This window comes from Herpailurus yagouaroundi, unplaced genomic scaffold, assembly GCF_014898765.1.
Source record: "Herpailurus yagouaroundi ecotype Mexico unplaced genomic scaffold, PumYag 139, whole genome shotgun sequence".
NCBI classification, from domain to species: domain Eukaryota; kingdom Metazoa; phylum Chordata; class Mammalia; order Carnivora; family Felidae; genus Herpailurus; species Herpailurus yagouaroundi.
In genome coordinates this window covers 33,288,330-33,313,216 of record NW_024412394.1, presented here as the reverse complement: position 1 = coordinate 33,313,216, position 24,887 = coordinate 33,288,330, and the positions used below count along the sequence as shown (strand labels likewise).

The following is a 24,887-nucleotide window of genomic DNA, read 5'->3' as shown; positions in this document are numbered from 1 at the left end:
CACACCATTTCTTCTTTGTGTACACATACACACACACACACACACACACACACACCTTTTCTTCTTTGACCATTCATCCACTGATAGACGCTTAGTTAGTTGCCATGTCTTGGCATTATAAATAATGCAGCAATAAACATGGGGGTACATACATCTTTTTGAGTTAGAGTTTTTGTTTCCTTCAACTAAATACCCAGAAATGAAATTACTAGATCTTATGGTAGTTATTTTTAATTTTTTGAAGAACCTCCATATGTTTTCCATAGTGGCTGCACCAATTTACATTCCTACCAACAATGCATGAGGGTCCCCATTTTTCCACATCTCTTTGATAACAGCCATTCTGACAAGTGTGGGGTTTTGATTCACCCATTGTGGTTTTGATTCACATTCCCCTGATGTTGAGCACCTTTTCATATATCCATTGGCCAGGTGCATATCTTCTTTGGAAAAGTCTATCCAGACCCCATGGCCATTTTTTAATCAGATTTTTTTCTATTGAGTTGTAGGAGTTCTTTATATTTTTTGGATATTAACTCCTTGTTTTTTATCTAGGTGCCCTCCTCTCATTCTCCCAGTTCCTTGAAGAAAAAGGACCTTGCCTGTCCCTCTCTCCTCCATTTTCCTTAGAGAATAAAGTTCTAATTCCCACGTGTCTCCCCATATGACTTACACCTATACCTTCCAAAGATTACACTCTTCCTGGATCTGGAACACTCCTCAATTTACTGCCAAATTTCTTCTTTACTTGCAAATCACCTATTGCATTCTGTTGGATTCCTGGTTGTCAAATCCCCACTAGCCAGGACCTTCCTGCTGGGACTTTCCCTTAACTATATGCCAGGCTTCATGCGAGAATATATTTGTGTTCAGTTTTCTAAAGGCTAAATATCTTTTATCCAATCAGTGTATTGACAATTGAGCTCTCGTTAAACTATACTGGCCACATCTTTGTAGAACAAAGTGATTACTGATGTTCAAGATACTACTGAAATACTGAACTACTACTAGAATCATAGATATATGAGAAATAGTATATTACACTGAATTTTCTTTATTTACCAGGTAAATAAATAAAATACTAGGAAGATTTTCAACATAAGGCATAACACAAGATATATCAAATTAATATTAATTTAACCAAGAATCCAACTAATTGTAAGATCTATTATACTCAAATTTTTATTGTCAGTTATCAGTTATAACATCATTCAAAACAAAGTGTATACATGTTTGCATGTATACAAACATACATATCACCACTGTTTTGGTCCCAAATGCAGTTGATAGTTGTGTTTTGTGGGGCACCTGGGTGGCTCAGTTGGTTAAGCATCTGACTTCAGCTCAGGTCATGATCTCAAGTTCATGATTTCAAGCCCTGTGTTGGGCTCTGTGCTGACAGCTCAGAGCCTGGAGCCTGCTTCCAATTCTGTGTCTTCCTCTCTCTCTCTCTCTGCCTTCCCCCCCCCCCCCCCCCTCGGACTCTGTCTGTCTCTCTCTCTCTCTCTCTGTCTCTGTCTCTCTCTCAAAATTAAATAAACATTAAAAAAATTAAAAAAGTAATTGTGTTTTGTTTGTTTATTTGTTTTGTTTGGCTCATTCCTCCTTACAAAAATTTGATTTGTAGTACAACAGAATTTTGCGACATTGATTTTTACGATGAAGTAACATAATGAGGATCTAGAAGACATCCACATTCTGCTCACAGGGCTTACAAAACATCTAAATGATCCCAGATTCACGTTTGAGCACAATGAAGTCTCTCATAATTTACTATAGGCTCCATAAATTTTCAAATTTTTATTTTATTTTTTGGCAGATCTAAAATCTGAATAACTGGACTTCTGTTTCCAACCAAGACAGGTAACCAGGACCAGATATACTCTCCATCCTTAGTCAACTAGAAGACCAGTCTAACTATATGGACCCACAGCTTTTAGACATTGAACAACAGATAGCACAAGAAAGTGATCTCTGAGAGATAGGAAAGGAATAAGGTGAGCCATGGGATTTCCCCAGCTCACTGCCAGCACAGCATGTGCAGGCCACAGTGCAGGGAGTCTGAAAACCTTCCTGAGCTAGGAGACAGAGGTAAGAAATTGCAAAGACACAGTGGGTAGAGTTTGTAGGGCAAAATACTGGACAGGAAAAAGTTGCACAAAGAGAGAAGCACTGCAGAGAGGGAGGGGAGAAGGAAAAGGGAAAGAGGGAGAGGTGGGAGGGAAGGAGGGAGAGAGTAAGAGAGAGAGAGAGATGTGGAAATTGGCTAAGGGTTTCCCTTGACTTTTCAGCTGTGTGCTGATGAGCACTTATGTGTAAGGAGACCACATGAAGCAGAAAGAAAGCCACCAGAAAAGATCAGGGAGAACCATCTTCAGAGATCACACAGAGCTGAAAATAGTTCATATTCCCACCAGCCAGAATAGAAAAAAACAAAACACCTCATAATGCAAAATGCATTATGTAGGGTATTCAGAAAAGTATTTCTTCAGCAGTGGGGAATATTCAGCCCTACGTTTAAAGGCTTCTCTGATCTCACTTAACTGAGCTTAAAAGGAACATCTTAAAAGATTAAACTCTTTCCAAGTAACTTAACTGCAACCCAAAGTAAAGCTCAAGAATATTTAAAAGAAAACAAAAATATCAGCCCTCAACAACATAAAATTCATGTCTGGCATCCTATCAAAATTAAAGATATTCAAAGAAGTGGGAAAATATGACCCATAATGAAGGAAAAAAATCAATCAGTAGAAACAGCTTCCAAAATGTCATAGATGAAAGAACTTGTAGAAAACAGACATTAAAGCAGTTATTTTAACTATGTTCCATATGGTCAAAATCTGAATAATAATTACTCTTGGCAATAACACTGCTCATTGAATTTTAAGGTTTGGCCATATATATACACCAAAAGCATGCTTATTTTATTGTTATTATTACAGAAAATTTCAGAGACTGTAGCACCTAAACAGAAGGAGTGTGTATGTCGTTTTCTTTTTTTTTTTTTCAACGTTTATTTATTTTGGGGACAGAGAGAGACAGAGCATGAACGGGGGAGGGGCTAGAGAGAGAGGGAGACACATAATCGGAAACAGGCTCCAGGCTCTGAGCCATCAGCCCAGAGCCCGATGCAGGGCTCGAACTCACAGACTGCGAGATGGTGACCTGGCTGAAGTCGGACGCTTAACCGACTGCGCCACCCAGGCGCCCCTGTCATTTTCTTTTCTTAACAAGAATATGCTTTTCTGAATTGGGTTTACTAGGAAGTTAGTAAACTATTTCTGTCTACTGCACGGGAAAGAAAAATTATATTGCTGCTTGGACTACTTTATCTATTGATTTACGGAACTACCAATGTTAAAGCACATTTGAATCTTTGAGAAAAATTAAAAGCATGAATCATTCAAAAAGACCATCAGTGTAGTGGGATTTCATTAAAAGCCAAGGTTTGAGTATTTAAGAAAAGAGAAAGTCAGATGTCAGAGCATACTGTCATAGTTAGCAGATAAGAAACATGTTTGAGGTTATGGTATGTGTTCATAAAAAGATGGCATAGCTTGAATTATAGCCAGCTCAAATGAACCTTAAGGTGAGTATGATGCATGTTTAAGCAAAAATTACATCCACTCCAGATCGAGGGTATTATTCACTTGTTTTCCTGGTTTACAAAATAATCCCCTCCCAGCAGGCCAAATTACCCAAACCTCTTAAAGTGCCCACAAATGGGGCCCAGCCTAGTTCCTTCAGCTAAACTAGAAACAGCTTGAGGGGAAAATGGGTGGTGTTGGGGTGAGGGCAATCTATGCTATTCATCTTTTTACATATCCAAAAATGCAGGGACAGATAAGACAATGGTGATTTTGTATTGTTGACTTGTCCTCACATGCATCCCCTTCTCCCCATTGATTTCATGAGCTCATCCCAAATCACTCAGACAACTATAATGAGCTCTGTCACCTTAAGGCAAGTCAGAATTCATGTTTCTTCTAATTAAGACTCTGAAATATGTGTCCTGATTCTCTTACAGAAGTAGCCCAGACTCAGTAGACAATCTCTCTAGGTACCAAACCTGACTCCATTATTCACTGGCTGTGTGACCTTAGGCACTAAGCTTCAGCTTCCTCATCTGTAGAATGGAGATGAGAACAGTAGTACCTACTTCACGGGTTTTTGATTAAGAATGAAATGAGATAACTTATGCAGGACACCTCGCATTGTAAGGACTTTATAAATGGTAGCATTTTTTACCCATTCAAATATATTTACCGGTATTTCATAACAGGAACACTCCCCCCACCAATAGGACTACTTCTTATTATAGCCTACTCTTCAGCAACACACACACACACACACACACACACACACACACACACACACTTTTCTCATTTCCATCTGCTTTTTCTCATACTTTTCCTTTTCTAAAATGTCTCAAGTGTCATCAATTGGTTAACCTACACATTTGTTAAATCATTATGGGTCCCACTCGAATCATTAAATTTTAACTGCTCTAATCCTTGTTATAATTCTTTTTCAAACTTCATGAATAATTTTATTCTCAAGTAAAACAAATTTTATCTGATTTTTAATGAAAAATATTTGATATTTTTTCATGCATTGTATCTTACTTCCCCAACTACTTTTTTAATAGATAATTATCTGTCCCATATAGTAGATGTTATACTGCAAGACTCAAGGCAACATTACTGACTTAATGATTAAAGTACTACAAAATTCAAATGACATAAAAAATATTCAATGAGCTCATATGGGAAGACAGTAACTTGAAAATGTTGATGAGATCAAAGCATTAATTTGTCCTAAGTGACGTACCAAAAAAGAAAGATTAAGAAATGAAAATATAAGGCATACAGGGTGGCCCCGGCTGGGTGGCGAGTGAAGGTGTTCTGCAGAGTACTTTCCCAACCTGCCCAGGCATGCCCAACTTTGTAAGGCAAAAACTTCAATGGGAGCCTTCCTCCCTAAAGCCTCATGGTGAAACAGCTGTTTGACACATTCAGAAGGAAGGATGTCAGCTCTACATAGGAACACGATGTGAATGGAAGAGACCTGTCATTATACAAACAGTAAGGCACTCTGAACAGACACAAAAAACAACTCTCATCTCAAAAAACCCAACACTTGTGTCACAGTATTAGAAGTTAGATCCTGGCAAATGGCGTTTGCTGAATGAAACCTTCAAGCCAGACAATGATCTCTTTGGACCTATTACCTTGCATTTGCAATCAGACTGGATCATCTCCCATTTGAGGCTCCCCAAGACTTCAAGCAATTTTTCAGTGCTCCTTTCAGAAAGGCACTCTCTCTAGAGAAATGCAGTATTTATATACAGTGCATTGGATCTCTAGGAAACACCAGAATTATCAGTGAAGAATATATTAAATGGCTCAAGGGCTACTGTGAAGCATCCTTCCATGGCTTGACAGTAAAACTCCTAGAACCAGTTCCTGTCTCTGTAAGGAGGAGCTCTTTTAGAGTCAATGATAACACACAGAACCTACAAATTCATGCAGGGCACATCCCAAAGTTCTTAAAAAAGAAAAAACCTGGAGATGTCTTCTGTATTGTGGGAATAACAATGATTGATCTTTACCCAAGAGATTCCTGGAATTTTGTCTTTGGGTAGGCCTCTTTGACAGATGGTATGGGGATATTCAGCTTTGCCAGGTATGGCAGTGATTTATATAACTCATGCTATGAAGACAAAGTGAACAAGCCACAGAAAATATCTTCAAGTGACTATTTAGTTTTTGATAACAGTTGTACTCCCGAAGTGACTAGTGTTTCGCTGCATCAGTCCCGGAAGACTTTCACCCGTGATATTGGACACGCATTTGGATTTTGACACTGCCAGTGGCTCGCATGCCTATTGCAAGGCTGCAACCATTTGGAAGGAGCTGACTGGCACTCCCTCAATCTTTGCCTTTATCTCATTATGCAAGTTGCAGTGTACAAAGCACTGGGGAGGTGGATTGATGATGAACCTGCTGACAGCCCTGCAGTTAGTATGAAACACAGTCGCGAGGATAATGGGAATTTACCAAAACCTGTGGATGCCTTTGGGAATGGAAAGAGTGGACAACAAAATGCCTTGCTGTTGTCCAAAAATAATGACCTTCATATACGAGTAATTAAAATAAATACTTGCACATTAAAAAAAAAGAAATGAAAATATAGTACATTCAGGTTTTTCTCTTCTGCTTCAGAAGTTTGCAAAAGAGGAATAGTAACTTTCTTATAGTATTTTGGTTTTTATCATTAATACTCTTTACTTACCCAGAGATGCATGTTTAAGCAGTTCTTTCATTGCCTGGCCCTACAAGTACATGTAAAAGCTATAATTAGTAAGCAGTTAGCTACCAAACAAAACAAAACAAAACAAAAACAAAAAACTCTGATTTTAGATATGAGGTAAAGACAAAATTATCCCTTGAAACCTAACAAAAAAATCAACAGATGATGAATGATATCAACACTACAGTAGTAACTTACAATGGGACAGGTTTTATAATTTTTTCTTTGTCGAGAAACAAAGCAACCCCCTCCTCCCCATATCCAATTAAGAAGACCACAGTGTTTAGGGGCACCTGGGTGGCTCAGTCGGTTAAGCGGCTCAGGTAGGGGTTCAAGCCCCACATGGGGCTCTGCGCTCATGACAGGGAGCCTGCTTCAGATCCTTTGTCTCCCTTCCTCTGCCCCACCTCCCCCTTCCCTCTCAAAAATTAATAAGTGTTAAAAAAAAAAAAGAAGAAGAACACAGTGTTTCTTTAATACAACATAACATACATAATTTGAATCTGGTGTTAGGGAAAGCTGTTGCTAAGTCAATCAATGTATCTTATTGTATATTGTAATATCCTAGTCAGAGATAAGGGCATGTTAAAATAAGCCCATTATATTACACAATTCAAAAACTAGGAAACCATGAAGCAATAAATTATCAAATTTTATTCAGTTGTCTCCAGAAAGATACTTTTCTCATCCTCATGGGATGATATATGTCATTGAGGTAGAGATGTTTGCAGACTGAAAAAAAGTGGGTTCTCCACTAATCTAGATTGTTGGAAATGTCTCCCAATAATGTGTATGATCTTTGTTCAGTTATGATGCTGGCCAGTCAGCATTCTGATCTCTAATCTGATTTCCTAAATGGATTTGCCCAACACAATGAGAACTGGAAGTAGTGTGACCATGTGGTAGGTTTGCTATTGTGTAAGATTTAGAGTTCTGTGTGTATTCATAACATGATATCTGCTTGAAAATCAGTGTCTTATGAATCTAGGTATTATGTATCAACCCTGTGACTCACTTCACCTCTCAGAGAAGTAATAAAATTGTGTCCTGAACTTCAGAGTTTGAGTCCAGTTCCAGAGCCTAGAATGACCCAACAGGATCTGGCCAACCTGCAGGACCCAGCCTCCATCCTAGCAACCACCATCCCATTCTTGCTTATTAGCTCTTTAAAGACAACACTGCCCTATCTAAAGAGATCACCAGTAAAAGCTGCTAGCAAAGAAGGGTAATGTTCATCAAATTGCAGAGCCGCTTTCTTACTAAGGTCCAGCAGTGCTGAACATATGACTGGCTTTGTTCCCTGAGCCACAATGCTGTTTCTCTCCCTCTGCCAGGAACACCCTTTTCTTCTAATGGCTTGATTGACTTACACTCACCAACTCCAGCAGGTTTTCTTTGACCTACTTTCCCAAGTCCTGCCCCATATTCACACACACACCTTGGTTAGAAACTTTTAACAGGTACTTCTTAGAAATAATCTTGCTACTGCATCTGCACACCGTTTTAAAATTATCCATTTACTCGTTTGCTAACTGTAATATTCTTAAGTGAAATGCAGGCTTTATTCATCTTTAAATTCCTAGCACCTTGCATTGTGCTTAATATCCAGGAAGCCTTCAATACATTTTTGATGAAAAAATGCTTTGTTAATTTATTGTAGTACGAGACAAGAAACTTTTCTACGCAAGTACTTTTATAGAAATTTGAATTACATTTCCCAATAGAGCTCAACCTTCATAATATTTGCATAAAATGACAGTTCCGAACAGGGGGTGATTCTTGGGTCAGCAGATAGTTATATTTCCCAGTAAATATATTTTAAAATGCATATTTTATATGATATTTATATAGTACTTTCTGGGCACCAGGAACTAGTCTAAGTGCTTTATAAATATTACCTTGAATTATCTTCATATCAAACCGAAAAAAGAGGTGCTACCACCCCCACCCCCCCCAAATTATAGCTGGGGAAATAGAGATACAGAGGAGTTATGTAACTTGGCCTAGATTGCTCAGCCAGTAAGGAAAGGAACCAGGATTTGAATCCAGGCAACCTGGCCCAGAGCCCAAAGCTTTCTCTGCAGGCCTAATAGATTTGCCAGTAAGTCTTCATCCACAAAATGAGTGGGCATGCTTGTATGTAGGGTCCTTGATGTTTAAGTCATTTCCTCCCTTTCCTCCTTGTCTAGCCTTCTTAAACAGATGTCTTCTAAACCTCACACTTTAGACAAGTATTTTATTGAATTACTTTCCTCTAAGGAGCCTAGTCTATTTTACAAAAAGGAAAAATGAAAAACAGAAACAAAAACAGGAGCTCAGTAATCCTCACAAAATCCATTGAGGAATGTACATGTTAAGAAAAGGAAATATTTTTAAATGGATATTTAGTTAGATTCTTACCCCCTTAGGATAAGACTGAATAATGATTTCATTCTGCCCTGAGATTGAAAAAAAAAGTGCTCTTGTAAGTCTTGGAAAGGAAGCAAAAGGATATAAGGGCTCTCTGTGAAAACCTTCTATTTCCATTTTTTTGAAGTTCAAATCCTGTGATGATTAGCTGCAGCTGACCTTGACTCTCATACTGCTTAGGGAGGGATATGCTATCATAGAGATCAGAAATCAAATGAATTAGGCTCTCTCTTCAGCCTAACACTTTAAACTGCAGCTGGAAGAAACCATCTTTAGGCTAGTCATCCCAAAAAACCTTTGCACAGAGGCATCTTTGCCAGAAGGAATAGGGCGTCTGTGCCGACACTGTAGTAGAGTTATAAAGGAGAAAAGCAGAGAAAAGAAACCTGCCAGGACTAATTGAAAACTGTGCAATAAAATGAATGTTATCAATTAAATTGTTGTGTTCTTAAAAGGATCAATAGGGGTTAAAGAAAAGATGTTTTACCACTGTTTAGAAAATTGATCAAAAAAACTCCTCAAGAGATTAATTTAGAAAATTGTGTTTTTAGCAAGCAAATGTGTAAGGGCCAAATTGTGTGGCCAAATAAGTGCTTGCTCTGTCTCTTGGAAAATAAGGAACTCTTATTACAAAAGAAGATTGAGAGGGACTTATGCTTTGCAAAGTTGGGATTTTAAGGACAAAATTTACCCTCTAATCAAAAAAAGAGTGGAATATACACAATGTTTTTCAAAAGACTAGACCGCAGGCAAGAAAATACAGTGACCATGAGAGATAGGAAATAAATGAGATTAACCTTATGACTGCCCCAGTTTACTGCCTTGAAAAATATTCCAGGTGATGCAGCAGGGAGGGGAAAACCAAATGGAGACAGGCAACTTTCTATTTTGGGGAGACCAAGGTAGTTTGTTCTCAGAAGAGAGTATTAAAGAGTAGAGAGATACACAAAAAGAGATTTCTAGATACTGGCAAATGATCCCCTAAAGTATTCAGTTGAGTGTTGTTCACTGCATGAATATGAGGAAATTACTCTAGCCTAGAGAAAGAATTACCCAAAAGGATTAAAGGGAACAGTACATGTGGCTCATAGCAGATCAAAAACTGTGTTTTCTCATAGCAGCCAGATTGGAAATTCTCATAATTGACAGGACACTGTATAGAGTACTGAAATAGGTCTTATTTCAGTAGTGGTAAATAACTAGACTTGGAATAAACATGCTCTTGTTCCACATAACAAATCTGAAAAGCAAGGCCTGAGAGGATCAAATGGCTCACAAGTAATTTAACTGTGTCACAGAATAAATCTAAATAATATTTGTAAGAATACAAAAGTATCTAGACAAGATAAATTCGATGCTTGAGAACCAATAAAAAAATTACTAATCATGTAAAGAAGCAAGAAAATAGAAACCATCATGAGAAAAAAAAATTAATCAACCAAAACTGTTCCAGAACTGATATCGATGTTCAAATTGTTAGACAAGAATATTAAAAGTTGTTATGACTACATTCCATATATTTAAAATTAAGAAGAAACATGGACAGTGTTTTTGTAAAAAGACCCAAATCAAACTTTTGGAGAAGAAAACTATAATGTGTGAGATGAATAATACACTGGATGGGATTAAGGGCAGATTAAACATTATAGAAAAAAGTCAGTGACCTTGAAGATGTGGCAATAAAAACTAACCAAAATGAACATAGAACAAGGAATTTTTTTTAAATGTTCAAAGTATCAGTGAGTGTGGGACAATTTCAGTCAAAATCCCTGAATGAAACAAAAGCAGAGGGAAAAGAAAAAGTATTTGAAAAATGTCTAAAATGTTCCCAAATTTGTTGCAAACTATAAATCCACATATCCAAGAAGCTCAATCAACTCTAAGTACAAGATATATGAAGCAAGCTACACCAAGGCTCACATCATAATCACATTGCTCAAAGCCTGTGATAAAAGGAAAATCTTAAAAGCAGCCAGAGAATAGACACATTACCTATAGAGTCACAAATGTAAAGATAATATCAACTTCTTATCAGAAACAATTAAAATAGAGCAACATCTTTAAAAAACTAAAATACAATAAAAAGTCCCTAATAACCCAGGATCCTATGCCCAGAATCCAATAGAAAGACAAAACAAAGTCCTCTTCAGAACTACAAAAGGTGAAAGAATTTGTTATTAGCTTCCATCTTAAGGAATACAAAGAGAATATCAAGTTAAATCCAACATAGGCAGAATAAAGGCAATAATAAATTTAGAGTGAAAAAACAAATGAAATAGAAAACAAAAACCAATAGAGAATATCAGTGAAACCAAAAGCTGGTCTTTGAGAAAATCAAAATTAGTAAAATTAATAAACCTTTAGCCTGACTGATGAAAAAAAGACAGTAGACATGATTATCAATATCAGGATCAATAAAGTATTACTAAGGATAGACTCTATAGATATTAAAATGATGATGTGTGAGCATTAATATTGAAATGACATAAACAACTTTATACCAATAAAATCTACAACTTAGATGAAACTAACAAATTCTTTGAATGAACAAACTATCAATGCTCAACCAAGAAGTGAAAAATAACACAAATAATCACATATCTTTTAAGGTAGTTGAATGTATAGTTTTGAACTTTCCCACAATGAAAACTTCAAGCCCAAATGGCATACCAGTGAATATTACCAATTATTAAAAAATAATAATATCAATTCTACATAAACTGTTTCAGGAAAATTGAAGAGGAGAGAGTACTTCCCAAACCATACTACATCCTGCTACCAAAACCAAAAAATTATAAGAAAAAATAACTATACTAACATCCTTTATAAACATAAATAAAAATTTCTATCAAAGTTTTAGCAAACTGAATCTGACAATATCTAAAAAGCATAGTATATTATGACCAACTAGTTTATGCTAAGAGTACAAAGTTGGTTTAATATCTCAAAATCAATCAATATAATTCACCATATTAACTAAAAAAATTATAAAAGTAAAGAAAAAAAGGAGTGCCTTGGGGCTCAGTCAGTTAAGAATCCTGCTCTTGATTTTATCTCAGGTCATGATCTCACAGTTCGTGAGATTGAGCCCTGTGTTGGGCTCTGCACACAGCCTGCTTGGGATTCTCTCTCCCTCTCTCCGTGTCCCTCCCCCCATCATGTCTCTCTCTCTCTCCCTCTCTCTCTCTCAAAAATAAATACATAAACTTAAAAAAAAGAAAAACCTAAATGGCCATCTTAATAGATGCAGAAAAAGTGTCTGACACTTTTTCACAGTCATTCCTGATAAAAGCTCTCCGTAAAGTAGGGATAGAAGGGAACTCTCTTAATCTAATAAAGAACATCAAGGAAAAGTCTATGACTAATATATTAATGGTGAAAGACTAAGTGCTTTCCTCCTCAGATTAAAAACAAGACAAGGACATCTGATCTAACCATTTTTATTCAATATCTTACTGAAGGTTCTAGCCAGTGTAACAGTGTAATAAGGAAATACAAAGAAATGTAAGGCACCCACACTGGAAAAGAATATTTAACATTTCTTTATTCAGACGTAATCATCTATGTAGAATATCTGATGAAACCTCAAAAAACTACATTTACCTAAGTTAGGATTCAAAAAAATATATAAAAAACAATATTACTTACATATTTCAGCACAATACTATCAGAATTTAACACTTAAAAAATAATGTCACTTACAATAGTATCTAAAAATACGAACTCTTTAGGGATAAATTTGACAAAAGATATAAAAGACTGGTACACTGAACAAGCTACAAAACAATGAGAAATTAAAGCCCTAAATAAATGTATATCTTGTTCATTAATCAGAAAACTCAGTAATAAGAAGCCAGTTGTCCCCAAATTACTTTATAGATTCAACACAATCTTGATCAAAAATTCCAGAAAACTTGTTAGAAACTGACAAGTTAATATTAAAATTTGTATGGAAATGCAAAGGACATATCACAGAATTGCCAAAGCAAATATTTGCAATAGCAAAGCATAGAATTGCCAAAGAACAACAGAAGAGGACTTCCATTATCCGATTTCAAAACTTCCTATACAGCTACAGTAATCAAGCAGTGTGGGGTTAGAATAAAGACAGACAAATAGATCAGTGAAACATGATAGACTGTCCAGGAATTGATTCAAATATTTACAGACAACAGACTTTTAACAAAGATACAAAAGCAATTGAATGGAGACAGCATTTTTTCTTTCTTTGTTTTCTTTTTTTTTCCAGACAAATAGTCTGGAAAAATTGGATTTCCATATGTAAAGTAAAAACAAAACAAAACAAAAAAAAAAGAAAGAAAAAACGCACTTAAATCTTACCTTACATTAAAGGCACAAATTAACTCAAAATAGATCACACACTTATATGTAAAGCCAAAAATTATAAGATGTCTAAAAGAAAACACAAGAAATGATTGATATTCAAATTTAGGTAAAGATTGATTAGAGACAACAAAAGCATAATTCCCCAGAATAAAAGTAATAAACTGGATTTCATCAGAATTAAAAACTTCTGCTCATCAAAAGGCCCTGTTAAGGAAACTAAAGGACAAGCCACAGCCTGGTAAAAGATATGCAAGTTATGTATTGGATAAAGAATTTGTATCCAGAATATATAAACATGTTATTCAGCTCAATAATAAAAACATAAATAGCCCAATTTAAAACTGGGCAAAATATTTGAATAAATATTTTTAAAAAATATACATATGGATAATAAGTACTGAAAAGATGTTCAGTATCATGTTCAAATCATTAGGGAAATGGAAATTAAAACCACAATGAGATATAACTACATATCAACTAGAATTGCTATAATCAAAAAGACTGACAAAGCCAAGTGATGTGGAGATACCAGGATCCTCATGCATTGCTGATGGGAATGTAAAATGTATAGCCACTTTGGAATACAGGGCAGTTTCTTAAAGTATTAAACATAAATTCATCATACATTCCAGTAATTATATTGTTAGGTATCTACCAACCTACCAATAAGAAATGTCCAAAAAAGACTTGCAAATGAATGTTCATAGCACTGATATCCATAATAGTAAAAAACTGAAAGCAATGCAAATGTCTATCAAGTGATGAATGTATCAGCAAAATATGCATATCTATACCATGGAATATTATTCAACAATCAAAAGGAATGAAATATGAATGCATATAACATAGGTGATCCTCTACCATACTCTTAAAACTAGATCATATGATTCCATTCATCTGAAACATCCAGTAAGAATAAATCTATGGAAACAGTAAGCAAATCAGTGGTTCTTTGGGCCTGGGATTTGGAATAAGGAGTAACAGCAAATAGATTTGAGGGATGTTTTGGGTGATGGAAACTTCTAAAATTAGATTTGGGGGGTGTGGGTGGCTCAGTCAGTTAAGTGTCTGACTTCAGACACTGATTTCAGCTAAGGTCATGATTTCACGGTTTGTGAAATGGAGCCCTGAGTTGGGCTCTACCTTGACAGCACAGAGCCTGCTTGAGATTCTCTCTCTCTCTCTCTCTCTCTCTCTCTCTCTCTGTCCCTCCCCTGATCGTACTCTCTCTCTTTCTCAAAATAAATTAACTTAAAAAAATAAAATAAAATAAAATTAGATTTGGGTTATGAATGAACAATTCTATAAATTGGCTAACAATTATTTACTTGTCATAAAGGGGGATTTTATTGTATATAAATTATAATAGGCCATAATAAGGCTGTTTAAAAAGACTATATGAATATTTATTTTTATTTTTCTTCAGATAACCTTAAATAAACTAATAACAAAAGTAAATTTAATGACTTTGTATTAATGATTTTTTTCAGTAGTAACAAGAAATTCTATCAAGAAATAGCCAATCTGGGCCTTTTTTAGTTTGCAGAAGTATATAAACTAATTGATTTTCTTCTTTTGTAAAAAACAAAACTGTAAGTAAGCAAAAAATTTGCAAGACTAATTACTCATTTTCAGCAATTTTACACCACTATATATTTGTCAAACTAGAGAGCCATCCTATAACGTAAATAGATAAAATATTTTAGTTTATTTCGAAAGGTAAAGAAACTTAAGGCAGCATTGAGTTAAATGATTTGTCAAGTCATAGGACCTCAGAATTGGAAGAAAACTTTGTCCCTAGAATGACTACTTACTATTTAATGCCCCTTTACAATCCTTCCTAAGAGCTCATCAAATCTTTGTTGGAACACCTTTCATAGTAGAGAACTTGCTATCCTCAAGAGGGGAAGTTTCCATCTTTGCAAAGCACTAATAACTAGAAGGACCAAACATGGACCTTCTATAGCTTCTATCCATAATATGAAGTCAGTTGGTGGAAAGAGATTTATACCAATCTCCAGATATCCTGGCTTCCACTACTTCACACAAATGTACCACACAAGTATCGCATGTGGATTGACACAATCCAAATCTCCACCATATATAAATTCCTTGAGATGTGGGACAGAGTTCATCATATATACCATTGTATCCATAGAATCCATCACTGCATCTGGCAATTTAGGTACTCAATCAATGATTTTGAACTAAACTGATAATTTTATAACACAAAACAAGCATATGTAAATCGCCTGAGCAATTTTTCCACATCTGTATTCCATACACATTTATTTAGTGCTATTGTTTTGCAGAAATTAACATCCCTTCTTATTATATGTGACATACAAACAAAACATAAGAAAGTGTTAGACTAGGTAAGTTAGGGACTAGGTGACAAAGTTAGTGATTTTATTGATGTGACCAAAAATGACCCTGCAACATGTCACATGATGTACAATGAACTTTGCTTTACAACCACTTTTATTATTAGAAAAGAATATTTTGACAGCCTACGTCACCTAATTTAGAATCCAAGTTATTAGAAGGCTTAATTCATGAGAGGTTTTATTTTGAATTGCACAGTGATTACATGAGTCATAGAAATAACCAACATAACCTGAATTATTAGAGTGAGAATAATACGTGTCATGTTACATATGGAAAGGCAACATGTTGCAGTGCAATAACACACACATTTTAGAAGTCAAAAGACCTACATGCCTGGCTTCTATTACCTATAGGCAACTCATGCAATAACTTCACTTTGCTCATCTATGACAACAAAAGCATTACAAATCCTGCTACATATGCATCAAAATATAATCATAAAGATCAAACAAGATGGTATGAAGGCAATTGGGAAACTGAAGTGCTAAACAAAAGTGACAGAGAAAGACTGCATTAAATTGCTGGAGATTTGCTTATCCATATTTATTAAATTACATAACATAATGCTTTGATAACCAAAATGTTCAATTCCCTGTGAAATAGCAAGTTTGTTCTATTTTTTCATGTCAGCAATTTTACAAATGGCTGTCATTATTCAATAGGAAATACTATGCCTTAAATACTAGAACAAGTACTTTATACCAAGTGCAGAGTAAAAAGATTCTTTCCTTGTAATAAGCACTTGATAAATATATTCATTTGAAGAGATGCTCTCCGACATCCTTAAATTATCATTTGGGAGAAAATTAATCCTATGGCAACTTCCAAAAATTATTTGTATCTTCACTGATTTTTTATTTAAAATTTAGCATAATTCTTAATTGGTTTTTTGAACCTTGAACACTGTTGGGAATCTGACAAAAGTTAGAAAATCTAGTAAAAAGCATATATGCACGCACATTTTAAATTCTGCTTACAGTATCAGTAGATTCAGAGGCTCTGCAGCCTAAGAATTGAGGTACGGTCCACAGACGCCAGGTTCAGAACCTCTGTTTCAAATTTTCATGAACGTTCTTAATTATACAATTAAAGGCTATAGAATAAGTGAAGCTCTCCCCACGGCCCTCCCCTTTCTTTGGTTCTTTAAACAACATTTCTTTACATTTGCAAATTTGCAGCTTTTATTCTTACCATAGTGGTGTATCCAGCAAACAAACAACACAAAGTCATTATTCAATATGAGACAGCACTTGTAAATAGTAATGAGGTGGAAAATTAATTAAATGTGGCTGAAAATTATAAATTATTTAACGTTACTTCAAAATTCTGTCAGTAAATAAAGCTGCAGGATGGGGAGTCTTTCTGGAAGCACTTTACCTTTTGCAAAAGTATCTCTAGAATTCAAAATAGCAGCCACACAAATGTTTCAGGAACTTAGGTCAAAGCCTTTTTATTCCTCTCTTTGGAAATTAGCAATAGTGCTGGTTCCAAATACTTTGCACAGTTCCTATAAATCTTGTGATATGTTATAAATGAATCTGGTAAGTAAATTTATGAAGGTATTGAAGGCCCCAGCCCTCTTTGCCAGGCCCTTAGAGGAATTTGACTCTCCAACAATACTGCTAATTAAAATCTTGCCTACAGACAACCAAATTCAGTGTGTTCAGGGATATTTTCCGTGAAAGTAACACCACAATTTTAACATTAAAAAAGTGTTTTAATTCTCAACCACTTTAATGCAAATACAATCACCAGCATAACTGAGATATTTCCCTGGATTAATCAGGTAACTAAGCCACATATACAGAAAAAAATGCTTTTGGTGATGGAAAAATGGAAAACATACCTGAATCAATCTCTTTTATAGTTCTATTCAGCTAAAGTATTTCACAGTAAAACTACAATCAGATTTTTATTTTTCATCTGGAAAGAGCTTTTACACATGACACACTAGGAAAATCTGTTTTGAGCTTAAAATTGATATCTGCTTACATTATAACAGATTGTGTAATCACTGGATCTAAAACACTCAGCAGCCTGCCTGTGCTTAGGAAACAAGGATTCATGTCCTACAGGCAGTCTGCTTGTCGGGTTTTTTCTAGGGAATTAGTCCTCATTTCCTTCCTTCCTGATCCTTAAAAAAACAGATTTTTTTCCCCCAGAAAGTAAACTTGTTGAAAGATTTTACTTTCTCAAACACCTATGGCCAAAATATATCCTGTTTACTGGCCAATAATGCAAAAATCTAATATTGTATGTTAGGAAGTACTCCGCTTTCTGTCTTTAGAAAAACCTTCAATTTAAGTGAAAATAAGGAGAAAGTTGAACCAAGAATTTGGCAACTAAGGAGATTTGACATCTAAGTATTTTTTAAGCATTTTAAAATTAGTAATAGAAATATATTCTTGATTCCAAATGCCTTTCCTTGATGCCAAATAAACAATTTAGGTACTATTTTCAAAATCTTATGGACAGAAATATGTCTTTAAACAATTAGCAAGAAGTGCCCATCCCCAAGTAAAAGGGTATTTCTTTTCCTCAGGCCACAGAGTAAGATTCCAAGCTTTGCATCTCAAAAGTGGATGACATATGTTTTGGTACAATAAGGAAATTTTAGGAAGGTGGCAGAAGGAAAAAGTGTCTCTCATGCCTGCTTGGAATTTAAGCAGCCGGTTATGAAAAGCCAGCTAGCTCTAGAGCAATGTCCAGAAAGGTGTTTTTTGTACCACGCTCTTGCCCTATCTGGTTGGTCTTGACTTCTTCCCCCCTACAGGAAATTCCAGTACCATTTGGTTCTCGTGCCCATGCCACTACAAAATCTGCACAATAAATGCCAATAAATGACCAGAATTATACATTTGAGGTCTGTAAAATGGGATGACCAGGTCTGCTCTGTTCTTCTCCATATCCCTGTAATCTAGTACCTAGCCTTACTCAGAACAGATGCTCAGTCCATACTGATGACAAAATGAATGAATGTTGACTGAAGACAGCTTGAAAGTATTTATCCTTTCAAGGGCTTATGTGATTCAACAAGTGTCAGAGTCTCAAGCTGAAGTGATAAAGATTAGAAGGTGAATTTCAATGATCAATCAGCCTGATGGCAGAAGCATAGGAGTCCCAGGAGACCATCAAAGGCTCAAGGATCATTCCATGTCACTTACAATTAGAGATGGTTCAGTCTCTATGGGTAAGTGTGCCCTGTGTGTCTTATAGTCCTTAGTTAGGGGCTAGAAAAAAACACTAGGCCTACCTCCAATTAATCTCTCCCTCATGTCAGAGAACAAAATAGATTTTTAATGTTTATTTATTTATTTATTTTGAGAGAGAGAGAGAGACAGAGAGAGACAGGGTGAGCAGGGGAGGGGCAAAGAGAGAGAGAGGGAGAGAGAGAATCCCAAGTAGGCTCCACCCTGTGAGCACAGAGCCAGAGGCTGGGCTAAAACTCACAAACTGTGAGATCATGACCTGAGTCAAAATCAAGAGTGGGACGATTAACCGACTGAGCCACCCAGGCGCCCTAAGAATAAAATACATTTGTACTATAGTATTCAAGTTTGTTGAAGCCCAATCCCCAATGTGACAGTACTTGGAGGTGGGGCCTTCAGAAGGTGATTAGGCCATGAGGGTAAAGCCCTCGTGAATGGGATTAATGCCCTTTATAAAAGAGGCCCCAGAAAGCTCCTTTGCTCCCTTCCATCATGTGAAGTTACAGTGAGAAGATAGCTACTTGTGAACTAGGAAGTGGCTCCCACCAGACACCAAATCTGGACTTCCCAGCCTCCAGAACTATGGAAAATAAATGTCTGTTGTTTAAACCAGTCAGCCTATGGTATTTTTGTTACAGCAGCTCAAATGAACTAAGACATATGACAAAGCCTGGGAGGTGGGCTGGAAGTAGATAGTAGACACTGAGGAGGAGAGAGCTTCCCAGAGAACTTGAAAGAAGTCTGTGTGATCCTTTCTTCATCACTAGGCACCTTTTCTCTATTGTCCTTCTGACTTGTTCACTAATTTAGGGTCCAGATCTAAACACCTCTGGACAGACTACAGTAAGCTACCTTTTTTTAATGCTTATTTATTTTTGAGAGAGATACAGAGAGAGAGGGAGAGATCTTTAGTGGGGAAGAGGCAGAGAAAGACAGAGAGAGATACAGAATCAGAAGCAGGCTCAAGGCTCTGAGCTGTCACCTGAGCAGGGCTCAAACTCATGAGCTGTGAGATCATGACCCAAGCTGAAGTTGGTTGCTCAACAAACTGAGCCACCCAGGCCCCCCAGTAAGCTAACATTTTTGAGCAATTACTATCTGCCCAGCCTTGTTCTAAGTGCTTGTCATACAATCTACACAATAATTCTAAAAACAGGTATTATGTAACCTCCCCCTTCCCCACTCCATGAATGAACTATGCCCAATGTAACGCAGCTTATAAGAAATAGAGCCAGAGAAACAAAATAAATAACAATTATTGATAGCTCATTATGTATTAGGGCTTTATATACAGTATTTCATTATTTCTCACACAATCCTATGAAACACATACTTCTATTATTTCCATTTTACAAATGTACAAAATTGGACTTGAAATGGTTTTGTAACTTACCCATACCTACACAGCTAATAAGTGACAGGGCCAGCGTAGGGATGCAGGATTCCAAGTTCCTTCCATTTACCCAGTCCTCTGTCCTCATCACACACAGGTTCCAGGATCATAAAAAGGCTAACATTTATGGAATCCCTATTACATGTCAGGTATGCTCCTAAATACCTATATTAACTCAGTTGATCCTCCATGAGCTGGGTATAATTACTGTTACTATTACTGATGCCATTTTGCATTTGAAGAAATTGAGGCAAACCAATTTTCTCAGACACATGATGAAAAAATGTCTACACTTAGGCTTGGACCCAACAGCTTATCTTCAGACTCCATGCTCTGAACTATTGCATCATTATGCTGCTTATGAATGTTCATATGACTAAATTTAAATAGCACTTATTTAGAAATCATATTCATATACCCACTAGAAGTTAACCCTAAGTCCAAAGCATTTTATCATATTCCAGGTAAGTTTTATGCAAAAATAGCATAGCTTCCCCATTTCCTATATTTCCATGGTAAAGCTGGGGTGGAGAGGACTTCAAAAAATTTAAAGGGCCAGACACTAGTTTAGAGACAAGACAGGAGAAGCTGGAATATTGACACCTTTTGTCTACAGGAAGCTTGGGAAGACATTCCTGCTTCAGCACCCCTCCTGGCTGAGGACGAGGAAGGGTTGGAGAAGTGTGTCCAGCTGGAGAAGTGAGAGTGAGGCACTGAGCTGTGAAGAAACTGCTAGATGGAGTTAATCCTGGTAGGAAGTTCTTTGGAATCCCACCCCAAAGAGATGGAGCAGGTAGTGAGACATCTTCAGCTAACTTCCCTTTCAGGGAGATAGCAGGGAGCTGGAAACTCCAGGCCTTTCCTTCCAATATAGCACCCTGGACCTCAATCTTCTACTTGTGTCCTTTCATCTTTGGTCACACCTCACTTAGAACTTGCTCCCTGGCAGCAAAAGGCAGAAGTCATTATGTATTTGCACTGTGTATCATTATTATTATTTTGTTAATTAGCTGAATTGATAGAGCACTGAATTAAACCAAATTAGCAACTTTTTCCATGGGTATGCCCCCATCTGTAATAGTTACACTCTTTTAAAGTATTATCAACTAATCCCTAGAGAAACTGGGATGGAGGGAGGAGAATATTTATTTATTGGTTGATTTATTGATTGATTGATTTAATATTATTTATTTCATCTCCATTTAGAAAAGGTATGTGCTGTGTACTTTATTTCTAACTCTCAGCAGGTTTCACATGATCATGGCTTACAGAAGTGATGAAAATATGTTAATTAACAAGGTTGTAACTCCCTAGCTGTGCTCTTAGTGTGATTCATGCTGTATATTAGTGGGAGGTGGGGGGAGAAGGTTAAATGATATGCAATGTTTTACACTGCATAATAATTGTTACATTTTGACATGAAATCAAACATACCAATACTAGAAAAGGAGTGCCCCAAATGCCCGCTCAAAGAGCCAGTGGTGTTTTTGAGGAATTTTAAGCTCCCTGGATTATAGGATGCCATGAATAAGAGGATGAATGGTAGGTAGGTTGGCTGGGGAAGTTTGACCCAAAAATCTGGTGCAACATTCCACAAAAATAGGATAGTTATTAACGAGTGGCAACAGTGGGGAAATGATTACTGTGGGTTTGAAACAAAAACTTAGTAAATCATAACACTAAATGGAGAGGCCTGTGGCAGGTCTTGGAAGTGAGTTTAGAATTCTGCAGAACTGAGCTGTGGTTGCAAGTGAGAAACAGGCTGGTGGGCCCCCATGGCACTTGACTCTGCCTGGCCCTGGGTGCTTCAGGGAGAAGAAGCCTGCAGTACAGCCTAGAATCTTTCCTGCCAGTACAGTATACCAAGAGCCTTCCCCCTTTCTTCTCTTGCCTGCAGAGCCACCTCTGCAGCAAACCCCAGGCTGAGAAGTGCTCTGGGGACCTGGGCTCCACCACTGGGTTGCACCAGCAAGGAGGGTGCAGCTTCTTTGGTGAACTCGGTTGAGGCGGGGGGAAAGAAGGGGCACCCTGGCTGTGTTTGAAGATGTGTGGTCCACAACATATACCACTTACTTGATTGTTTCCTGGTACCTGAAAACAGTAAAGATCTACATGTTACATGAAAATGTACCGTATTGAAAAATAAAAACACAACCCACAAATTGCACAAAAATTCGTATAAGCATGATTGTTTTACAAAAGGAGGCAAGAACGCATTAGAAACGGGGTGTTATATGACTGAAACAGTCTGCAACGCATAAATGTTTCTAACACTCTCCCAGAATTCCTGCCTGGTTTGTTTAGAGTCCAGATGGTCCGCATTGTGTATTTTCATGTAACTAGCCATCCTAGCTGCTTGGGAATCCTGTGATGAAGGTCACTAAACCGACTGCTGGCTTCACAATAGACAAATGACAGAAAATTAGGCATGAAGAGATGACAGAATCTCCTTCCTTTCCATACTAAACGTCTTGAATGTGAAGACTTGTTATCAATTTTAAGAGGAAAGTTTTTTGTTGGAGGTGAGCACCAAAATAGCATTGATTTATGACAAACCTATACCAATTCCATTAAAATGAACACAGTAATTTCAGGCACTAATAAGTTATCACAACACTAGGTAATAAGGCAGTTCCCTTCATGACTTGCTTTATAGCATGGGTGCTGACTGGGCTCCTTCAGTTTTCCTGGCTACTGTTAAGATTATGCTCACAAAAACATACATAGATGATACTCTTTTTTATATAATACAGCATTTCAGATTAAAAAAAATTTTTAATGTGTGTTTATTATTGAGAGACAGAGAGACACAGAGCGTGAGCAAGGGAGGGGGTAGAGAGAGGGGGAGACACAATCCGAAGCAGGCTCCAGGCTCTGAGATGTCAGCACAGAGCCCCACACGGGGCTTGAACTCACAAACTGCGAGATCATGACTTGAGCCGAAGTTGGTTGATTAATCAACTGAGTCACCCAGGCGCCCCCAGATTTTTTTAATGTTAAGACTGAAATGAATGCAAAGAAAACAGGCCAGGGTATTCAGAGAGGAAAACTAAACTCAGTAGATGCCAATGTCACAGCTGTGAAGATGACCCTTGGGGGTTCTCCTGGGTGGTGTCAGCAGAGGGAAGCCTATAAAATCTCAATCTGTTTTTGTATGAGCAAAGACATGCCTCATAAGTTGAAGCAGGGATTTAAATTAAAGTCCTGCTCAAGCTGAATTGTCTACATGTGGATAGGAATATCTCAAGATTGTATAATCAAGTTCTAAATGTTATATTCTGGTGTAGGGGGCTACAGGAGTTTTAAAGTGAGTCAGTTCTCCACTAAGAACCATCACTATAACTCTGACCTACCTCCTTCTTGATGCTTCAGATTTCTCTCTTGGAAACTGGAGGAAAACAGAAGATTCCCTGGGTCTATCCATATCTAAAATTCTATCACTCCACAAGTATACACTGGAGCCATGGAAGCCTCACTAGGTGGTTGGGGGACCAGGTGGCAAATGGCAGCCAGACTCTGAAAAGAAGTGAAGGGTATAAAGTTTGATAAAGCCTGTTTTTAAGATGTGGAATAGATGCAGCCTAAGTCACAAATAAGATAAGTTTGAGAAAGCCAATAAGGAAACCATACTTTTATCGTATAGATTAAAAAACTTTATTAAGTACCTCCTCACCTTGCCAGGTACTTGGAACACAGAGGAGGTGGATTCCCTGCTTTTACCTTTTTTACAGTGTATTAGAGACATAGACAAGCAAATATGAAGCAGAATCAACAAAGGACGTGCAATGTAGATATTGCTAGGTGGTAAAGTCATGGGTGATGTTTATGATCTTATTGTTAATTCTGTTTTGTAAGTCATCCAAAATAAAATGCATTTTTGTAATGAAATATATTATTAATTTTTTAAAGTTTATTTATTTTGAGAGTGAAAGTTGGGGATGTTCAGAGAGAGAGGGAGAGAGAGAATCCTAAGCAGGCTTTGTACTGGCAGCTGACACAGGGCTTGAACTCTTGAAACAGAAAGATCATGACCTGAGCCAAAACCAAGAGTTGGACACTTAACCGACTAAGCCACCCAGGCACCCCAGTAATGAGAAAATACTTTTTAAAAATAAGAAAATATATTTTAGAAGGATGCTTCATATAAACATTAGATTTTATGTTATCAGGGTGGTATTATAAAATCCTTTGAGAGTTAACAGAAGAGCTACCTGAAGCTCAGGTTAAGTAGCTTATAGTGAAAAACCAGAACACTGGCATGCACATAAGTATATCTTACCAAAGTTTTGTTTGTTTGTTTGTTTGTTTGTTTGTTTGTTTTAAGCAGGAGAGCTAGGATTAAAGCTAAATCCTCTAAGTCTCCAAATCCCAGGCTCTTTCTACCACCTGACAGTGTCTACTAATAACAATATGCAATCTCGAGGATCAAGGTAAGAACTGTAATACATTCAGTCATAAAAAATGAAATGGGAGAAACCTGTGTAAAAAAAACTTCTTCAAAAATTTGAGTCTTACTGTCTTGCTTTTACTCTCCTGTATCACTCTTAAATTTTTTAAATTTCTTCCTTTCAATGTTTTCTTCTATCTCTATTAAAGACACAAATAATATTTGGGAAAGAAATAAAGAGAAAAAATAACATATTCCCACTATACTAAAATGACTATTGTTGATAATGTGGAATATTTTTTCCCTAGAGTTTTAGGGGTTTTAAAAATTATTATAATTATACTGATACCTAATTACAAGTCTTTGGTGGATTTCTGCTGTAATTACCCAAAGTTATCATTAAAAATTTAGTCAACAATAAGGGAACAGCCCCAAACTAAAA

General features: G+C 36.7%; 1 long non-coding RNA gene and 1 pseudogene across 2 annotated transcripts in view; both read left to right on the top strand.

Moving 5' to 3' along the window:
• Nucleotides 1–24,887, top strand: part of LOC121029657 (uncharacterized) — a 92,357-nt gene that overhangs the window by 48,283 nt on the left and 19,187 nt on the right. The window contains exons 3-4 of one of the 2 annotated variants that reach the window (XR_005789825.1): nucleotides 1,820–1,863; nucleotides 4,649–4,951. This is a non-coding gene — a long non-coding RNA (uncharacterized LOC121029657). Of the gene's footprint in view, nucleotides 1–1,819; nucleotides 1,864–4,648; nucleotides 4,952–24,385; nucleotides 24,489–24,887 lie in introns of those variants that run through there. The other variant, XR_005789822.1, reaches the window with a different exon arrangement.
• On the top strand, nucleotides 4,965–6,284 carry LOC121029655 (archaemetzincin-2-like; annotated as a pseudogene).